This window comes from Dendrobates tinctorius, unplaced genomic scaffold (genome assembly GCF_039654945.1).
Source record: "Dendrobates tinctorius isolate UK_male_01 unplaced genomic scaffold, ASM3965494v1 ptg000038l, whole genome shotgun sequence".
Classification (NCBI taxonomy): Eukaryota; Metazoa; Chordata; class Amphibia; order Anura; family Dendrobatidae; genus Dendrobates; species Dendrobates tinctorius.
Window position 1 is genome coordinate 20024476 of NW_027361706.1, and position 17273 is coordinate 20041748.

General features: G+C 45.4%; 1 long non-coding RNA gene across 1 annotated transcript; it reads left to right on the top strand.

Moving 5' to 3' along the window:
- The first annotated feature begins 1247 nt into the window (after positions 1-1247).
- LOC141088366 (uncharacterized) lies at positions 1248-16688 on the top strand. The gene is made up of 2 exons (XR_012231928.1): positions 1248-1365; positions 16368-16688. It is a non-coding gene; the product is annotated as an uncharacterized lncRNA (long non-coding RNA).
- The last annotated feature ends 585 nt before the right edge of the window (positions 16689-17273 follow it).

A 17273-nucleotide genomic window follows, 5' to 3' on the forward strand; every position in this document is an offset into this window, starting at 1 on the left:
TTTTTCTCACTACGCCGTTCAGCGATTGGGTTAATGCTTTTTTTTTATTGATAGATTGGGCGATTCTGAACGCGGCGATACCTAATATGTGTATGTGGGATTTTTTTTTTACTGTTTTATTTTGATTGGGGCGAAAGGGGGGTGATTTGAACTTTTAGGTTTCTTTAATTTTTTTTTTAAACATTTTTTTTTTTTTTTTTTTTACTTTTGGCATGCTTCAATAGCCTCCGAAGGAGGTTAGAAGCATGCGCAACCCGATCGGCTCTGCTACATATGGGCGATGAGCAGATCGCCCATATGTAGCAGATTTACTGCTGTGCTTTCAGCGCCGACCACCGGGTGGCACTGAAAGCCATATGCCTGGAACAACCATAGAGGTCTCATAGAGACCTCTGGTTGTCCATGCAACATGACGCTGACCCCCGATCACGTGACGGGGGTCGGCGATGACATCATTTCCGACCCGGCGGCCGGAAATGCTATTTAAATGCCCGCTGTCAGCTTTGACAGCGGGATTTAACTAGTTAATAGGCGCGGGCGGACGGCGATTCCGCTCGCGCCTATTGCGGGCACATGTCAGCTGTTCATGACAGCTGACATGTCCCGGCTTTGATGCGGACTGTGTCCGTCATTAGACATTAAGGGGTTAAAGGAAATCTGTCACCTATCAGCTGCCGACACTGACATCAGGGGCTTATCTACAGTATTCTGTAATGCTGTAGCTAAGCCCCCAGTGTAACCTGAAAGATAAGAAAAAAGAGTTAGATTATACTCACCGGGGGGCGGTCCGGTCTTGGTCCGATGGGCTTTGTGGTCCGGCGCCTCCCTTCTAACAGTGACTTCTTTGCTGCCTGTTGTGGCTCCTGCGCAGGCGCACTGCTCTGCCTTGTTGAGGGCAGAGCAGAATACTGCAGTGCGCAGGCGCCGGACCTATCCTGGTGCCTGCGCACTGCAGGACTCTGCTCTCAACAGGGCAGAGCAGTGCACCTGTGCAGGAGCCACGACAGGCAGCAAAGAAGAGGACGTCACCGTTAGAAGAAGGGAGGTGCCGGACTGGACGGCGACACCCATCGGACTGGACCCAACGCCGGGGTGAGTATAATCTAACTTTTTTTTTTTCTTTCAGGTTACATCGGGAGTTCTTTTTCTGGTAATCCATGGTTTATGTAGAGTATTTCGTTGTTTAACCATGCTGTTTTCATTGATCCTGAATCCCAGCTGTGTTTTCTTCTGCCCTCAACAGAGCAGAAAATTACGCCTGTGCAGGAGCCGCGACAGAAGCAAGGATGAGGACGTCATCACTAGAAGATGGGAGGCACCAGAGCCGCGACACCCATTGGACCCGGCCGCACCAGACCGCCCCCGGTGAGTAGAATATAACTCGTTTTTTTCAGGTTACATCGGGGGCTTATCTACAGCATTACAGAATGCTGTAGATAAGCCCCTGATGGCGATTGCCGCATCTCATATGGAAAAAAAATAGGTGACAGATTCCCTTTAATTTACTGAGGTAATCTGGAGAAATTCACCCCATGCTTCCAGAATCCCCTCCCACAGGTTGGCTTGGCTTGATGTGCACTTTTTGCGTACTATACGGTCAAGCTGCTCCCTCAACAGCTCAATGAGGTTGAGATCTGGTGACTGCGCTGGCCACTCCATTACAAATAGAATACAAGCTGCCTGCTTCTTCCCTAAATAGTTCATGCATAATTTGGAGGTGTGCTTTGGGTTATTGTACTGTTGTAGGATGAAATTGGCTCCAATCAAGCGCTGTCCGCAGGGTATGGCGTTGCAAAATGGAGTGTTAGATGTTGGGTTCCTGTCGCTGCACAGCAGGAATCCCGAGCTTTGCCTTCGGCGGTCTCCCATTCCTCTCCGACCACAGTGGAGCCTGCTCAGCAGACTCGTCGATCCCAGCGCTCTGCTCACACCAGCATTGTAGGTTTGGTTGCTGCTGCCACCTCTGGCTCAGCTATAGCAACGCATGCTGGTCAGCAGCGATCTTCTCCAGGGACCAAGTCCTCCTGTCAGTCCACTGAGCATGCCCGTGGGACGATCTCTCATTGGAGATCGGAAGTCACATGCTCAGGTCCTTCTCCAGCTCGGATTGGACCATCAGGAAGGTCCCGGAAGGACGCTGCTATAAAAGGTTCGCATGGCCGCTCGGCCATGTGCTAAGATAGACTTTTGTTGAGACTTGTGTGAGTGATGATGGATGCATGTAACTGACTCATTAACCCCTTCCTTTGATACGTATGTGTTAGGGTTAGTTCAGCCTGAGTCAGCGCCTCATGGTGGCAAAGCATGTGCCACAGTGCTCCAGTCTAGCACAAAGGTTAGCGCCATAGTGCCGCCATATCTCCCATGCCTCTGGGTGGTAGGAGTCTATCCGCTGCACTCTGTGACAGCTAACAGGGCACAGCACTTTCCTAGCGTCACTCTCTAGCACCGCTGCAGCGGCTCTGAGCACAAGTGGTTCTAGAAGGACTCTGACTCCATGCCTCTGGGCAGAGTTCTGTGACCACATCGCTTGCGCTCACATTATATTAGTGCGAACTTGTGAAGTAACAGGGTTCGCCTCGCACACTCCGGGTGAGGTAACCCGAGCGTGCTATTATCTGCCATTGTCTAGCAGCAGTTTCCATCGTTGCACAGTGAACCCCAGGCTGCGAACGCACCTCATTAACATCTATATTACTTGATGCGTTCCGCCAGCCTAAAATGGAGTGATAACCTTCCGTATTCAAAATCCCTTTTACCTTGTACAAATCTCCTACTTTACCAGCAGCAAGGCAACCCCAGACCATCACATTACCTCCACCATGCTTGACAGATGGCGTTGGGCACTCTTCCATCATCTTTTCAGTTTTTCTGCGTCTCACAAATATTCTTCTGTGTGATCCAAACACCTCAAACTTGGATTCGTCTGTCCATAACACTTTTTGCAATCTTCCTCTGTCCAATGTCTGTGTTCTTTTGCCCATATTAATCTTTCCCTTTTATTTGCCAGTCTCAGATATGGCTTTTTCTTTGCCACTCTGCCCTGAAGGCCAGCATCCCGGAGTCGCCTCTTCACTGTAGACGTTGACACTGGCGTTGTGTGTACTATTTAATGAAGCTGCCAGTTGAGGACCTGTGAGGCGTCGATTTCTCAAACTACAGACTCTAATGTACTTGACGTGTTGCTCAGTTGTGCAGCGCGGCCTCCCACTTGTCTTTCTACTCTGGATAGAGCCTGTTTGTGCTCTCCTCCGAAGGGAGTAGTACACACCGTTGTAGGAAATCTTCAGTTTCTTGGCAATTTCCCGCATGGAATAGCCTTCATTTTTAAGAACAAGAATAGACTGTCGAGTTTCACATGAAAGTTCTTTTTTTCTGGCCATTTTGAAAGTTTAATGGAACCAACAAATGTAATGCTCCAGATTCTCAACTAGCTCAAAAGAAGGTCAGGTTTATAGCTTCTCTAATCAGCCAAACTGTTTTCAGCTGTGCTAACATACCCTTGTGCAAGTATTCTAACCATCCATTAGCCTTCTTACACAGCAAACACAAAGTACCATAAGAACACTGGAGTGATGGTTGTTGGAAAAGGGCCTCTATACACCTATGAAGACATTGCATTACAAACCAGATGTTTGCAGCTAGAGTAGTCATTTACCACATTAACAATGTATAGAGTGTATTTCTGTATAATTTAATGTTAGCTTAATTGGCAAAAACAGCTTTTCTTTCAAAATAAGGGAATTTATAAGTGACCCTAAACTTTTGAACGGCAGTGTGTATGTATGTATGTGTATATATATATACATACATACACACACAGCTGTGGCAAAAATTAAGAGACAACTGCACAGTTTTATAAAAATCAGCTTCTCTACATGTCTCACAGTCATTCCATTCCAGTGTCACTTGAATTCCAACCAGACTACACCTCATTCTACTCAATGTGCTTCTGATTAGGTGATCACCTGAACCAAATCTTATTTAACAAAGGAAAGTATAAAAACCCTGCTGCGGTGTTCACAATCCTTTTGCAATAGGACAAGCTGGATGGCAAAACAAGTGCTAGTAATATCCCAAAATTAATAGGAATGAAAAAATAACTTTTAATCATGCCGAAGGAGTTGAAAAGACAAGTCTTGAGTGAGGAAAAGAAGAGCTCAATTCTGGCTTTACTAGCAGAGGGATTTATTCCCTGACTCACCTCCTGGGGAGGGGGTTGGGTGTTTAGCTCAGGGCTAAACAGGAGATAGGGACAGGTTGGGGACTTGGACCTCCCTACCATCAAGTGTATCCCCAAGTTAAGGAGAGCCAGGGCACCCCCTTTAGCCTGAGGGGCAGTTCAGGGGCCCTGGTTCCACGTCTCCTGTTTCCCCGCAACTGCCCCATGACATTATTACCAGCACCCATTTTTTTTCTGGTGAGCCATGGCCCTAATGCAGACCTATCTCCAAATGCTGCAGACCCTCACTGAGGAGCGTGGGGTGCTGCACGGTGTGGTGGAGCAGCAGCTGCAGCAGTTCGTGGGGTTCGGGGCCTCAGCTCAGGTTCAGGCTCAACCAGAACCCAAGTTATCTCTCCCAGACAGGTTTTCTGGAGGGAGAGATAATTTTTTGTTTTTTTCAGGAGGCCTGCAAGCTACACTTCAGGCTCCGCCCTCGTTCATTAGGGAGTGAGGAACAGCGGGTGGGATTCATCATATCTCTCCTTAAAGTTGTTCCCCTATCCTGAGCCTTCTCCTGCCGGCCGATTCATCATCTCTACGGTCGGTGGACGAGTTTTTTGCGGCTTTGGCGAATTTGCCCCCTGTAGTCCTTGCTAGGGAGGAGGACTCAATGGTGCAGTCGGACGAGCCCAGGCAGGTGGGAGGAGTTTGTTCCCCAATGGTGCTGCCTGCGGTTTGTCATGGTTTGGGGGCATGTTTTAGCTGTGAGCAGACTGGTCATTTTATCAGGGTCTGCTCAGCTTGCGCCAAACTTCCGTACCACCTAAGAAGCCGCGTCCCCCTGGTCGTGTGGAGGGAGGCGACCAGGGAGTGTATTTTTCCTCCATTTTGCCCACTCTGTGTACTTTGTCAGCAGAAGTGGTGGTTGGCAGGGTACCTGAGGGCATGAAAATAGGGGGGGAAGCCAGCACTGCTTAAGGTTAGGACGCATAAATTGGAGTGCATATGCACATAATGTCTAGCTGTATTCAAAAATGAGATATTTAGCAAAAAAATTGATCAATTCAATTGAGCCACCCCGCCGCGCCAAGGCAATCTCATATGGGGGGTCCTACTCTATATATTTTTAATAAATGCTGTGCCATTACGGCCTCCTAAATACACTTAGAGCATGACCACATCAAGTGCAATCTGTACCTGAACATTTACTGGATCGCTCCCATGAAGCCAGATGAAGCAAGTGCAGATGAAGGCCAACCAGGTCTGAACACAGACATATCAGGAATGGCCTCCACACATTGCCTGACTAGCAAACATAGATGAAGGGCGATGTTGGTCCAGACACAGGTGCACAATTAAATAAAGCTTGGGGCAGGGTGGGGCTGCCGTGTGTGTGCACAGCAGCCTAATCCATCACAATGAACACAGAAAATTATGGTAGACATAACCAAGCGTGCACGGCAACAGTGGTGGTCAGCCACAAACCAACAACAAGAAAATAGGGGGGGAAGCCAGCACTGCTTAAGGTTAGGACGCATAAATTAGAGTGCATATGCACATAATGTCTAGCTGTATTCAAAAATGAGATATTTAGCAAAAAAATTGATCAATTCAATTGAGCCACCCCGCCGCGCCAAGGCAATCTCATATGGGGGGTCCTACTCTATATATTTTTAATAAATGCTGTGCCATTACGGCCTCCTAAATACACTTAGAGCATGACCACATCAAGTGCAATCTGTACCTGAACATTTACTGGATCGCTCCCATGAAGCCAGATGAAGCAAGTGCAGATGAAGGCCAACCAGATCTGAACACAGACATATCAGGAATGGCCTCCACACATTGCCTGACTAGCAAACATAGATGAAGGGCGATGTTGGTCCAGACACAGGTGCACAATTGATATGTCTATGTTCAGACCTGGTTGGCCTTCATCTGCACTTGCTCCATCTGGCTTCATGGGAGCGATCCAGTAATGTTCAGGTACAGATTGCACTTGATGTGGTCATGCTCTAAATGTATTTAGGAGGCCGTAATGGCACAGCATTTATTAAAAATATATAGAGTAGGACCCCCCATATGAGATTGCCTTGGCGCGGCGGGGTGGCTCAATTGAATTGATCAATTTTTTTGCTAAATATCTCATTTTTGAATACAGCTAGACATTATGTGCATATGCACTCCAATTTATGCGTTCTAACCTTAAGCAGTGCTGGCTTCCCCCCCTATTTTCTTGTTGTTGGTTTGTGGCTCACCACCACTGTGGCCGTGCACGCTTGGTTATGTCCGCCATAATTTTTCTGTGTTCATTGTGATGGATTAGGCTGCTGTGCACACACACGGCAGCCCCGCCCTGCCCCAAGCTTTATTTAATTGTGCACCTGTGTCTGGACCAACATCGCCCTTCATCTATGTTTGCTGGTCAGGCAATGTGTGGAGGCCATTCCTGATATGTCTATGTTCAGACCTGGTTGGCCTTCATCTGCACTTGCTCCATCTGGCTTCATGGGAGCGATCCAGTAATGTTCAGGTACAGATTGCACTTGATGTGGTCATGCTCTAAATGTATTTAGGAGGCCGTAATGGCACAGCATTTATTAAAAATATATAGAGTAGGACCCCCCCATATGAGATTGCCTTGGCGCGGCGGGGTGGCTCAATTGAATTGATAAATTTTTTTGCTAAATATCTCATTTTTGAATACAGCTAGACATTATGTGCATATGCACTCCAATTTATGCGTTCTAACCTTAAGCAGTGCTGGCTTCCCCCCCTATTTTCTTGTTGTTGGTTTGTGGCTCACCACCACTGTTGCCGTGCACGCTTGGTTATGTCCGCCATAATTTTTCTGTGTTCATTGTGATGGATTAGGCTGCTGTGCACACACACGGCAGCCCCGCCCTGCCCCAAGCTTTATTTAATTGTGCACCTGTGTCTGGACCAACATCGCCCTTCATCTATGTTTGCTGGTCAGGCAATGTGTGGAGGCCATTCCTGATATGTCTATGTTCAGACCTGGTTGGCCTTCATCTGCACTTGCTCCATCTGGCTTCATGGGAGCGATCCAGTAATGTTCAGGTACAGATTGCACTTGATGTGGTCATGCTCTAAATGTATTTAGGAGGCCGTAATGGCACAGCATTTATTAAAAATATATAGAGTAGGACCCCCCATATGAGATTGCCTTGGCGCGGCGGGGTGGCTCAATTGAATTGATCAATTTTTTTGCTAAATATCTCATTTTTGAATACAGCTAGACATTATGTGCATATGCACTCCAATTTATGCGTTCTAACCTTAAGCAGTGCTGGCTTCCGCCCCCTATTTTCTTGTTGTTGGTTTGTGGCTCACCACCACTGTTGCCGTGCACGCTTGGTTATGTCCGCCATAATTTTTCTGTGTTCATTGTGATGGATTAGGCTGCTGTGCACACACACGGCAGCCCCGCCCTGCCCCAAGCTTTATTTAATTGTGCACCTGTGTCTGGACCAACATCGCCCTTCATCTATGTTTGCTGGTCAGGCAATGTGTGGAGGCCATTCCTGATATGTCTATGTTCAGACCTGGTTGGCCTTCATCTGCACTTGCTCCATCTGGCTTCATCGGAGCGATCCAGTAATGTTCAGGTACAGATTGCACTTGATGTGGTCATGCTCTAAATGTATTTAGGAGGCCGTAATGGCACAGCATTTATTAAAAATATATAGAGTAGGACCCCCCATATGAGATTGCCTTGGCGCGGCGGGGTGGCTCAATTGAATTGATCAATTTTTTTGCTAAATATCTCATTTTTGAATACAGCTAGACATTATGTGCATATGCACTCCAATTTATGCGTTCTAACCTTAAGCAGTGCTGGCTTCCCCCCCTATTTTCTACCTGAGGGCATACCGGTGTTTGTGGACAGTGGAGCTGGAGTCAATCTGCTGGATGCTCACTTTGTCCAGACCCATGGCCTGAGGTGTAGGACGCTGGCCAAACCCCTTAGCGTCCAGACCATTGACTCTGTCCCACTGAGCCAGGGGAGGTTGACCCAAGTCATGGAAAAAATACATTTGCGTATAGGGACATATCATGTAGAGTCCCTGTCATGCTACGTCTTGGGGGTGAATTCCATCAACCATCGTTTTAGGCCTCCCTTGGTTGGAAAAACACAACCCAATCATAGATTGGCAGTCTAGGGAAGTAGTCAGCTGGGATCAGTCGTGTGAGGGTTGCTGCCTGGGGGCTACTGTCTCTGCCATCTTTCTACAACCGTCCCCTTCTTCTCCAGTGGGGGCAGCAGAGGTGCTGCCAGGGAGTAGGGGCAAGTCTCTACCCTCACCACATGCTAACCCTGGGTGTCGGAGTCCTCTTAGGAGGAGGCGTCAGAGGAGTCAGTCATCTGTGTCAGAGTCCGGATGCTCTGATATAAACGTTTTTCCTTTCAGGCCATCGGGAGTTAATATTAGTTTTTCCCTCCAGTGACAGCTGGTGTTACTACAACTGTAGTTGGTCGGCTGCTGGGTTATCCTCACCCCGGTGGCTGCTGGTGTTACTACATGTTTAGTTAGTCAGCAGGTGGTGACTACTCCCACTTCCCTTTATAAGGCCACCTGGTGCTGCAATTCACTGTTGGTAATACTGGTCATTTGCTAACCAACCTTGGTGAAGACTGGGACCTGCCTGGTGCAGAGGGGGTTCAGCTTGTCTTGAGCAGTGGTGATGCTGCTGGATGCTGATCGGGTGCCTTACTCTGCTGGTGGGAGCATTGGCAGCAGATAAAGCTAAGCTTTGGTTTTTAGTTGCTTTAACCCCGTGGTGTCTGTTTTATATTTCCTTTCGTGTTATTGGTGCGGTGCAGTTCACTTCCCTGTCTTACTTCCTGGGGAGGGGGTTGGGTGTTTAGCTCAGGGCTAAACAGGGGACTTGGGACTCCCTACCATCAAGTGTACCCCCAAGTTAAGGAGAGTCAGGGCACCCCCTTTAGCCTGAGGGGCAGTTCAGGCAGGGGACCTGGTTCCACGTCTCCTGTTTCCCCGCAACTGCCCCGTGACAAGGATTGGACCATAGAGGACTGGAGTAAGGTAATCTTCTCTGATGAGTCTAATTTTCAGCTTTGCCCAACACCTGGTCGTGTAATGGTTTAGATGGAGACCTGGAGAGGCGTACAAGCCACAGTGTCTTGCACCCACTGTGAAATTTGGTGGAGGATCAGTGATGATCTGGGGATGCTTCAGCAAGGCTGGAATTGGGCAGGTTTTTCTTTGTGAAGGACGGATTAATCAAGCCGGATACAAGGTTATCCTGGAAACACAGTTGATTCCTTCTGCTCAGGCAATGTTTTCCGCCTCTGAGGACTGTTTTTCCAGCAGGGCAATGCGCCATGCCACACAGCAAGGTCAATCAATGTGTGGATGAAGGACCACCACATCAAATCCCTGACATGGCCAGCCCAGTCTCCAGACCTGAACCCCATTGAAAACCTCTGGAATGTAATCACGAGGAAGATGGATAGTCACAAGCCATCAAACAAAGAACAACTGCTTAAATTTTTGTACCAGGAGTGGCAAAAGGTCACCCAAAAGCAGCGTGAAAGACTGGAGGAAAGCAGCCCAGACACATGAAAGCTGTGATTAAAAATCATGGTTATTCCACAAAATAGTGATTTCTGAACTCTTCCTGAGTTTAAACAGTTGTTTCTAAATGAACTTGTTTTCTTAGCATTATTTGAGGTCTTCAAGCACTGCATTTTTTGTTATTTTGAGCATTTCTCATTTTCAGAAAATAAATACAAAATTTAGTGCTTGGAAATTCGAAGCTATGTTGTCAGTAGTTTATAGAATAAAAGAGCAATTTACATTTTACTCAAAAATATACCTATAAAGGGAAAAATCCAACAAACTGAAAATTTTGCTGTAGTCTCTTAAATTTTGCCAGAGCTGTATTAGGGCAGTAAAAAATTGCTGAGTTAGTAAAGTGACATGGTAAAGTTTTAAAAAAAAATGTCATCCACAGTGGAGGCCTTCTCAATATCCAACACGTGCTCCCTCACTCTAAATTTAAGTTCCCTTGTGGTCAGCCCGACATATACTTTCCCACACAGGCATTCAGCGTGATATATCACCCCCTTGGAACTACATGTGAGGTGTTTCCGAATATCGTAAAGACGTGATCCATCAAAATTTTTGCATTTCTTGGATTTGTTCAGAGTCAAACAAGCCTTACATAGGCCACATGGGAAGAACCCTGGGCCTAGGGACCTACTGCTGGAGACTCTTGGGGGATTGTAGTGACTATGCACCAAAAGATCTTTAAAATTGGCCGAACGTCGAGCTACACACTGGGGGGAAGGAGGTAAAGCCCTTTTCAAAATGGGGTCCGTAAGGAGGACATTCCAATGTTTATTGATGAATTTTTCTATGTTATGCCACTAACTATTAAAGGTGGAGATAAATCTTACCTGTTTGTTGTTCTCTTTATCTGCAATTTGGTAACTATATAGCAGTTCATTCCTAGATGTTGCAACCGCTCTTTTGTACCCCCTCCTGATCATCCTTCGACTGTAGCCCCTATCCTCAAATCTCCTGGTCAGTTCTGCTCACTGTTTCTCAAACCTTATTGAAGCCGAACAAAATCTCTTAGCATGTAAAAACCGACCTATAGGGATACTACGGATGATGCTTGCTGGGTGGGCAGAGCCTGCTTGTAAACACGAGTTTGTGGCTGTCGGCTTCCTGTATACATCTGTATGGATCATCCCATCATTGGAAGCTTCAATCCAGATGTCAAGGAACTGCAGGGGCGTGTTTTACTGAATATAAGTAAGGCTGTACCTTTGTTTTTAATATCCAGAGCGGTTTATGTCATTTTAATAAACTCGCTTGGATATTTCCACAATACTGCTTCCTATGCCTACCTCAACAGCAGCCTAACGTCTTCCATAAATCTCTACTGAAACCTTTTGAAGCAGTCCGGGGAGACTCCGAGTCTGCTGCTTCTCCTGTTTTGGTCGAGGGGCAGGTGGAGTACGAGGTTGGTCATATCGTAGATTCCAGGTTGGTACGGCGGTCGGTACAGTACCTGGTTCATTGGAAGGGGGTATGGACCGAAAAACAGGTCCTGGGTACCGGCCCGGTTGATGCATGCTGATCGCCTGGTGCGGGCTTTCCACGCTGAGTACCCGGGCAAGCCTGGGGGTACAGAGGTCCCCCCGTTGAGAGGGGGGTACTGTCATGATCTCAGTGCGGGTTTGACTCGCACACGTGGGGTTAATGTCTGGAACCAGTGCTGATGACTGGCATTTCTGGGGTTAAAGGTTGTGATCCCGGTGCAGGCTTACCTGCACACCTGGGGCTATGATTGTGGCCTCTCCCTGGTTTTGGGAGAGGCTTCTTATAGCCTCAGGACGCTCCCATCCCTGTCAGTTATACTCTTGCCCTTGGCATAGTGTGGTGACCCCTGAGAGTGTTAGTGCTGTGTTCTGGTTGCTTGATAATCTGTGTATGACTCGGTCTGTTCTCTGGATATTGCTTTGGATTCTGCTTGGTACCTTCTATGTCTGTTTGGTTTTGACTGCTGCTTGGCCCTGACTATCCACTCTGTCTCATCCTTGGTACGTTACGGCTATCTCTGTGTGTGAACCCCGTTTTGCCTGACTCTGAGTAATTCTGTATAGTGTCTTTCCATCTCACTAAGCAGGACGCTAAGCCCCGTCCCCTTGCAGTCACATGACCGTAGGTCCCGTGTCTGCTTGCTAAACTTCAGCATCCACAGGTCCTGTGCATCGGTACTTTCTGGCTGTACCTGACCCCGGTACCCCTACAGTGCGGGTGAGTCCCTGCTCAGCGGAGGCTGCACGCCGGCGCTGACAGGATCCTGACACTCAGTGAGCAAGTACAGTGCGGTGTTCCTGACAGGTATGTTTTTTGGTGCATCGGGAAAAATGGCATGAAACTCTGACAACATTGTTTAAAGCTGTGAACTAGGTATCAGGAATGCTTCCAGGAGCGATCCCCATGATGTCCCTGTGTCATTTGAGCAGTGTTTCCATCATTTTCTGACGTTTTTAGATGTTAAAAGGACCCAAGGGGGGATTGCGGTAAAAATGCTCGGGTCACCCATAGACATTACATTGGGCTCGTTGTTCTGTCCGAGTACCCGAGTATTCCAATTTGCTCGAATCGACCAATGAGCACCCGAGCATATTGATTATCAGATATCAACCAAAGTGCAGTGTACACAGAAGTCTGTCAATCAGTGGTTTAGGCAGAGCTCAGCATTCAGATAACTGTTAGAGCTCCATCAGATGAGACAGTGATTTTATCAAAATAACAGCAAGAAATCCAGTGAGTGGCATATTGCTGGAATAAGGGTCTCTGCCCCTGCATTATGCTGCTTTCAGATGGGGTAGAAAAAAACTGGCAACAGATTTCCTTTAAAAAGGGGTTGTCCAGTAGTGGAAACAATCTTTAAAGCTATAGCCTTATTTGAAACTGCAAGGTAGCTAGAGCCCTCGTAAAGTAAAAACACTCGTCCATATATACTGTATATTTATTTTAGTTTTATTTTTGTGAGGGATATTGTGTACCTGATTATTTTTTTACCAATATTCAATCTATATTTGTCATGATCCCAGTGCAGGTTTTTGAGCGGCACGTCAGGGGTTAGTATCTGGAGCTCAGTGCAGGTTTTGACCTGCACACCTGAGGTTAATGATTGTGGCCTCTCTTTGGTTCTGGGAGAGCTTCTTAAACCCCTGGGAAGCTCCAATCCCTGCCAGTTATACTTTTGCCTTTGGCCGAGTGTGGTGACCTCTGTGTGCCTGTTCGTTGTTATAGCTTGTTTATATGGTTCTGACCCGGTTCTGTTCCCCGTTGTGAGTTTGCCTGTTGATTCTGTACTGCGCTACCCTCTCTGTGTATGACTCATTGCCTGTGATCTGACTACGCTCTGCTCGCCCCTCTTGTACCTTGCAGCTATCTCTGTGTATGACTCATTGGCTACGTCCTGACTATCCTCCCTGTCTATGCCCCTTGGTAACTTTGTCTCGCAGTTACCCTGCTAGGAGTTCTCTTGCAGCTCCTAGCTCTCTGGAGCTTAGGCCACGCCCCTAGTAGTCACGTGCTTCAGGTCCTGCTGTTCTGAAGTACACATCTACTCGGCTGCTGCCCGCTCCACAGGTATGTTTGAGCACAGTTCGCTTTACTCAGGACACGCACACTGGCTCAGTGAGCAAGTTCAGTGCGGTGTTCCTGACAATATTCATGTTTAAATGTAAAATTCTTAATTTGTAAAACTATCATTTTGAAGAGGTATGGGGGAGAAGCTGCCCGAGAGAATTTGTTTGCTTAGTGTACAAGTCTGATTACCCAAATAAGTCACCTTAAGTGTAAATTATATATCAACACCCAAAATTTCTCTTCTCATAGCGATATAAGATTTCTCAGTCTTTTGCATAGTGTAAGATTTTTATCCCTTTGAGAAAGAGTTTTAATCATTCAAAAGGGGATAATCAGAATAAGTCCTGACAATACTCAGACGTTTTGTTGGTGATTCTTTTTTCTGCTGTTTTCCTTGAGAAGATCTTCTCTGTCTTTAAGAAAGTCTGATGCTTGTTCTGCTGCTGAAAATGTTTGTGTTCTTCCTCCAGGTAAAAACACTTTAAGATTCGCCGAGAATTGTAATGAGACGCGGGTTTTCTTCTATACTAGCTCAGTGCATATTCCACTAAAGACGCGTCTTTCTTTGTTACTTCCACCGAGTAGTCACTGAAAATTAACACTCTACGTCCATCGAGCACCAGGGGTGGAGAGGATTTTCTGTACCGTTGTAAGATGTCCACTTTGTCTGCATAGCTCAGGTATTTCGCAGTACCAGGCCCGGGCTTATAAGCAGGGGATTCTTGTGGAGGTGGTGGTGGTGGACTCTGTGAGCGCATTTCACCTTCAATGGTGTATTAATGTCCAGAGCGTTTGGTAGGTCTAGTGTGCATATACTTGTAAGCTGGCTACGGGTCATAGATTCTGGTAAACCCATGATCACAAGATTGCTTCTATTCTCCAGATCATCATATGCAGCAAGATCACATCTTTAATATGCATTTAATTCATTTATTTGCTGATATAAATTTATTCAGATGAAAGTAAAATTCTCTCTCAAATTGGCACCGGCCGCGCCTGCGCAGTAGCATCTATTGGATCACCAATCTTGGAGGAGACAATTTTTTTTTCTCTAACAAACCGCCGGCGCCTGCCTGCTGAATGTGATTTTTTTTTCAAAACATATAGTCAGTGTGTAAAATAGGGGGCAGATCACTGAGGGTATGAAAAGCTAAGAAGAGCACCACATGAAGCCTCCCCACAGGCCCGCCCCGGAGTGGAAAGAGATGAAAACATTCTCCACAAGAATTGGCCTGTACTAAAAACAGACCCAATTCTGGCAGCACAATTACCAAAAAATCCCCTTATAACGGCCAGGAGGGGTAGGAGTCTGAAGGACATGTTACTGAGGAGCCACTATACTGCCAAGGTGTCCAATCCCTTCACCTCTTCTGAAAGTAAACCGAGACGGACTGGTTCCCCTTTGGTGACTGTCGGGCCTGTGAAAATATCATCAGGAGTACAGAATTTATGTCCTCTGATGGGTCGTTATCTTGACATTTTAAGGTTTTTCATGGATGTGATACGAAAACTCTAACGGTAAGGGGGATTGATTGTGTTAATGGGGGAATTAGGGGTTGTGATTTAAAACAGATATTGGCACAATTAGAATGCCAATGGATCAGTCATTTGGAATCCATGGCCCCCCAAATGCTTAACTGAGTCTGGGCCCTCCCTCTTGTGCTTCTGCTCACTGGATCCCTCACAACAGTGAGGACAGTAATGCTCTGATGGCGGTCCTGTCCACACATAAAAGTATAAAATAAAGACTCTGACACATCATGGAAAGTTTAAATAGTGGGAAGTTTATTATATGCTTTATTATATATTATTTATTATATTTATATATTATCTATTTATATATTATCTATTTATTATATATTTAATATATTATATTTATATTATTTATTATATTATATTAAATTATATTATTATTTATTATATATATATTAATCTATTATATATTTAACATATTATATTTATATTATATATTTATTATATTATATTAAATTATATTATTATTTATTATATATATTTTAGTATATATTTAACATGTTATATTTATATTATATATTTATGATATTATATATTATATTTTACTATATATTTATTATATTAAATTATATTATTATTAATTATATATTTATTATATTATATATATTAATCTAGTATATATTTAACATATTTATATTCTATATTTATTATATTATATTAAATTATATTATTTATTATATATATTTATTTTATATATATTAATATATTATATATTTAACATGTTATATTTATAGTATTTGAGGTTGAAGGGAGACATTAAGTCCATCTAGTTCAACCTATAGCCTAACATGTTGATCCAGAGGAAGGCAAAAAAAACCCATGTGGCAAACAGCGCCACATTGGGGAAAAAAATTCCTTCCTGACTCCACATACGGCAATCAGACTAGTTCCCTGGATCAACGCCCTATCAAGGAATCTAGTCTATATCCCCTGTACACCATACCAGCATACTTCTCTACTTTCTCCAATTCTTCATCCGTCACGTCTTCTATCTGTTCTTCTTGGACCGTCAGCCATGTTTCTCTTCCAGCCACGTTCTTCTTCTTGTAGGTCCTGCAGCTCTGTTTCCAGGCATCAGTGGATATTCCTCTCTCTCTTCCATGCCCAGTGGTCAGGGTCTTCTGCCATGATCTAGAATAAAATAAGTGATTATAAACAGAGTGTAAAGGGCATATGTCACCATTAATCATAATCTAATTTGCATATATTTTAGGCCTGATGATACTGGTGTGTGATGACTGAAAATCCATGGCAGAATGACTTTATAATCACTTATTAAAGTTTTGTTGCTTGACATTAAAGCAAGCATGTCATGAGTCCAGCTATGGCTGCAGTCATAAAATGCTCTGCCTAATATCAGGATTACACGACCATTTTGACGTGGCTTTACAGAGTAAGTACAAGTGCCTCATCAGGTCTAAGGGATTTACTTAAGCATACTATTTAAATTGTGATCTCTATTTACAGATCAGCTTTATATTATTACTGTCTATATTACTCACCAGATCACATGTGTCCCGATCCACCCAAGCCCGGAATCCCATCCTGGTGAGCAGAACATTGCGGCATTGTAGCAGTCGGTCCTTCTTCATCCTCCACTTCCGTCCAAGGGCCCAGCGGTAGATCTTCTGTCGATATCGCACCTCTTCTTGCTCAAACTGGTTGGCTAAAAACCTTGGAGGGAAGAGAAATGAAACCAAATAAATTACAATCCACTTCAGAAGAAAATACAGACAACAACAACAAATGCCATTATCATGTATTTAGCCGAGTGGCCGAAAAGAGATTTTGGTTTTACAATAAAATAAAACAATGTTATTTATAGACGTGAATGTGTAATAATAAAAGAGACTCACAGAGCTGGAAAGAAGAAGGTTCCATATTCTGAAGATGGCAGTCCTGCTCTCCTGAAGTAAGCGATGACCATGGCGAGGAGATACTGGAGGGAGGAGAAGCCGAGTTAAGGTCCTGTCACACTAAGCGATATCGCTAGCAATATCTCTATAACTTGTGACGTTATAGCGATATTGCTAGCGACATCGCGGTGCCTGATACTTACCTACGACCCGCTCTCCCGCTGGTTATCGCTGATCGCGCGAGAACATCCAGGACTGTTTTTCGTCGTCAGCTTCCTGCGGCGCTTCCTGTGGAGAGACGAGCGTGGAGCCGGGCGGGAGGAAGCAGGATCGCCTAGTGTGACAGGTAAGTAGCGACCCCCGTCCCCTACGATGTCACTGGTGAGATCTGCCTGTGTGACAGCTCACTAGCCACCACTTAGCGATGTACCAGCGATCCTGACCGCGTCATATCGCTGGTCGGGATCGCTGGTACATCGCTAAGTGTGACAGTACCTTTAGAGGGATATATAACACAGCACATATCTGTCAGTAGATTCCTAGGTTTGGTCATAT